Raw genomic sequence first — 4,785 nt, 5'->3', positions numbered from 1 at the left:
GTAGTAGAGTCTGTTGCTTGTCCGGTGTTACGTCTTGAATTGCTGAACTTATTTAATGGAGATACTTTGTACTTGTATGTCTCTGTCTATATCTGTACCTGCAAGAGCCTACAAGCTGTATACAGTATATCTACGTCCAAAACTGTTTTACTGAGTCTTATCTTCTGCAACAGTAAAGTATTTGGACCTTAAGCTAATTTCACGTGGTGACTGCTACTAGCAGCAACTCCTCGAGATTCTCAACAAGCTTCCCATAGAGACTGATAGAATTTCCAGCTACAAGTCCACAGGCACAATTCCAGAGCTTCACACAAGCTTCACAGATGAAACTTCCTTGCAGATCTCTTCCCACCCGCTGCTTTTTCCCTGAGGATGTTCCTTGCAACCATGGATAGTGGTGACACATCAGCTAGATGAGAATGAAATCTGTGTCCATAGATAAAGAAGTAACAGATAGTTCCCCAGTAAACCTCTTAGGCAGTGTCTGCCACCACATTAATATGTGGGTTGGTGCAATATTGGTTGCATGCTGCTTCTCATCCCACCTAAAACAAACTCACCTTGGTAATTTCATTGCTCATTGGCTACATACTGATGTGCATCTATAGCCAGGATATCTGTGGGTGAAGAACACCCACATCATTTTTTAAAGAGCACTCATCAATGCATCTTTCACACTGCAAATAAGAATCACAACACTTTAAACAATTGCAGAAGTGCTCCAGGAATTGGAGAAAGAGATATGTTGCCAATGGCATGGGTGCTAGCCAATAAGCACCCAACACATACAGCTTTTCTCCTCCACAGGCTGAAAACTTGCAGAAAACTTTCTTCCTCTTCAGAGCACACTCAAGGAAAGAATAAACTAAGTGTATTTTCAGGGCAGCCTTCAAATCACCTTCACCATGTTTGAAATGTTATGCGCATCTTCACCTGAAATGACAGACTTTCTTATCACTGGTGAAGCTGTGCCACTTTCATTGGCCTCCCTAATCAAAATAGGGCCCTTTCCCATTCCATTCCTGATCTTCAATGTAATCACACCTGATTGCAAGGTGTATGTCTAAATCCACTTACGTGTCCATTACAAATGTTCCTACTTGCAAAAGGGTAACAGTTATGTTTGGCTAGTTAAACACAAACATTAGTATGCTGATCTTTTCTGTGGCTTATAGGGTCAGGATGCTACCTATTCATATCCAGAGTTCCATGGATATTTAGCATAGTAAACATGTGAAGTGTGTAAGGGAGGTGTACCTGTGGCAGACCCATAATGTGCTACAGTTGTCTGGCAGGTGTCCACTGTAGCATTGCCTTTTACCTCTTCACTTTACATTAGAGGAAGCATGCATGTACCTTGCATACAGGGCCATGGAACCTAGCGCCCTCCAGATGTTGTTGACCCGTAACACCATCAGCAACATCTAGAGGGTCACAGATTTCCCACTGCAAGCTTTCGTAGATCCATATTTAACCACAATGGCTTAACTTCCAGTGCTAAATGTAGCACAAGAGGTTGGAAGCCTGTTGTGTAAAATGGCTCACCCCTTATTCCCACAACAGTCTCCTTGGGTAAGCAATGCTTAGAGACAATGCCTGGTCCAAGGTCACCCAGTGAGTTTCATTACTAAATGAGGGTTTGGACCTGGGCCTCCCCAGTCCTAATCCAGCACTCTAACCACTGTATCATGTTGGCTCTTGACCTAATTATTAAGAGAATCCTCTAGGGCCCTGTTTCCCCTCCATCATAAGTAGCCCCACAGGATGGGGGCTTTCTGATGTTCTGATGGTTGACGGCAAGAAAGGAAGTTCAGCATCATCACAACACTCCTTATGGATGACCAGGTTCCCCCTCCAGCATATTGACTTGGAGTTTATTGTAGTTTTAGCCTAATTGCATGCATTTTATTGTTTGGTATTGTTCTAATTTCCTATCATATTGTTTGCTACCTTGATTTATTTTTCTTTTATAGGAAGGAAGGAGACAGCTGTTGAAAATAAGTAAAGGAATAAGCAAACATGCATGTCTGAATTAGCTCTTGTCCAATTTCAGCTCCATAGAAGTTTTCTAGTGTGTTTGCATACCTTCACCCCTCCTTCCACAGTAAGAAAAGACACTGGTTGACATTTGAGGAGCCCTGTTTTTCCTGTAAAGTGGCCCTAAAAGTACAGAAGCTTTCTGCCTCCTTTTTCTTGGGAGAAAAAAAAAAAGAAAGCTTTAATAATAATAATAATAATTTATTATTTGTACCCCGCCCATCTGGCTGGGTTTCCCCAGCCACTCTGGGCGGCTTCCACAAAAACCAGAAATACACTAAAATATCACAGATTAAAAACTTCCCTGAACAGGGCTGCCTTAAGATGTCTTCTGAAAGCAAGGTAGTTATTTATCACTTTGACATCTGATTGGAGGGCGTTCCACAAGGCGGGTGCCACTACCGAGAAGGCCCTCTGCCTGGTTCCCTGTAGCTTTGCTTCTCGTAATGAGGGAACCGCCAGAAGGCCCTCGGCGCTGGACCTCAGCGTCCGGGCAGAACGATGGGGGTGGAGACGCTCCTTCAGGTATACCGGGCCGAGGCCGTTTAGGGCTTTAAAGGTCAACACCAGCACTTTGAATTGTGCTCGGAAACGTACTGGGAGCCAATGTAGGTCTTTCAAGACCGGTGTTATGTGGTCTCGGCGGCTGCCCCCAGTCACCAGTCTAGCTGCCGCATTCTGGATTAGTTGTAGTTTCCGAGTCACCTTCAAAGGTAGCCCCACGTAGAGCGCATTGCAGTAGTCCAAGCGGGAGATAACTAGAGCATGCACCACTCTGGCGAGACAGTCCGCGGGCAGGTAGGGTCTCAGCCTGCGTACCAGGTGGAGTTGGTAGACAGCTGCCCTGGATACAGAATTGACCTGCGCCTCCATGGACAGCTGTGAGTCCAAAATGACTCCCAGGCTGCGCACCTGGTCCTTCAGGGGCACAGTTACCCCATTCAGGACCAGGGAGTCCCCCACACCAGCCCGCCCCCTGTCCCCCAAAAACAGTACTTCTGTCTTGTCAGGATTCAACCTCAATCCATTAGCCGCCATCCATCCTCCAACCGCCTCCAGGCACTCACACAGGACCTTCACCGCCTTCACTGGTTCTGATTTGAAAGAGAGGTAGAGCTGGGTATCATCTGCATATTGATGGACACCCAGTCCAAACCCCCTGATGATCTCTCCCAGCGGCTTCATATAGATGTTAAAAAGCATGGGGGAGAGGACGGAACCCTGAGGCACCCCACAAGTGAGGGCCCAGGGGTCTGAACACTCATCCCCCACCACCACTTTCTGAACACGGCCCAGGAGGAAGGAGCGAAACCACTGTATAACAGTGCCCCCAGCTCCCAGCCCTCCTAGACGGTCCAGAAGGATGTTATGGTCGATTGTATCAAAGGCCGCTGAGAGATCCAGCAGAACTAGGAAACAACTCTCACCTTTGTCCCTAGCTCGCCGGAGATCATCAACCAGCGCGACCAAGGCAGTTTCAGTCCCATGATGAGGCCTGAATCCCGATTGGAAGGGATCCAAATGGTCCGCATCCTCCAGGCGTGCCTGGAGTTGTTCAGCAACCACGCGCTCAATCACCTTGCCCAAGAATGGAAGATTTGAGACTGGGCGATAGTTGGCCATACTGGCCGGGTCTAAAGATGGTTTTTTAAGAAGCGGTTTGATGACCGCCTCTTTCAGCGGATCTGGGAATGCTCCCTCACAGAGGGAAGCATTCACCACCCCGCAGAGCCCATCGCCCAGCCCTTCCCGGCTTGCTTTTATTAGCCAGGATGGGCAAGGATCCAGGGGACAGGTGGTTGGTTTCACGCGTCCAGCCTTTAGGGGGCAATTTGAAATGGATAAATTACAGGGGCGGGAGATGAAAGCACTTAACCATCCTTCCACCTGCTACTTCTCCTCTTCAAACCCCCACCCCATCCCCCGCATCCAAATGAGCTTCTACATCTGTAATGTTCCAGAAGTGAGTGTGAAGATGGAAATTAGGATTTTTGTGCTTGTGTGCAACATGTAGTTGGGTCCTAAATGTCTGTGAAAACACAATTTAGTGGTTGCAGTTATGTGTCCCTAATCTAACAGGAGTGCCGTTTCAGATGTGGGGGAGGGAGGAAAGATTTTAGGAGGACTCAAGATCCACAGCCAGCTTCAGAGGCGAGCCTTAGGGCAGAGTCAACATTAGATTACCGAAAAGTACTCCCTTGAACTTTTAAGGGTTTATCTGCTGTGGTCATCTCTTTTCTCATCTTCTTTTGACACCTTTCAATCACTAGATCTCTAACTGCTCTGAAGGACATGACAGCCCACCATAATTGGCGCCCTTGCACCGCTCGTTCGCTCCCTCCCTCCCTTTCTTTGGAGCCGACGCTGCGCCATAGGTTACCTGCCAGCAGTGAGCATTTCGACTGGGCGCATTTGTGCCTTCTCTACCACAGCTTGCAGAGTGTGAAAAAGGAGGAGCTGGCATACGCCTCTCTTACTGGAGCCGAGCGCTGTCCGACAGGAGCAGCAGCAGGGCTTTTACTAGGCTAGCCAGGTTCCCGCTCTAAGCGGGCAAGCTCAGAAAGAGTAGCTTAGCCGCGCGTCGGCTCTGCAATCCCTAGCCAAGGAGATCTGGGACGTACCCTTCCTGGGAGGGAGAGATGGCTTCCTCCTGACGCCGTTTCCGGAGGGGAGGGGGAAGAGACAGAAGGGAGGGGATGAGATGGGGGCCCTATATAAATGAGGTTGCTGCTGCAGTGCCCCGTCGGG

This window comes from Podarcis melisellensis (genome assembly GCF_964234715.1).
Source record: "Podarcis melisellensis genome assembly, chromosome: 1".
Lineage (NCBI taxonomy): Eukaryota > Metazoa > Chordata > Lepidosauria > Squamata > Lacertidae > Podarcis > Podarcis melisellensis.
This window is presented reverse-complemented; position numbering follows the sequence as displayed.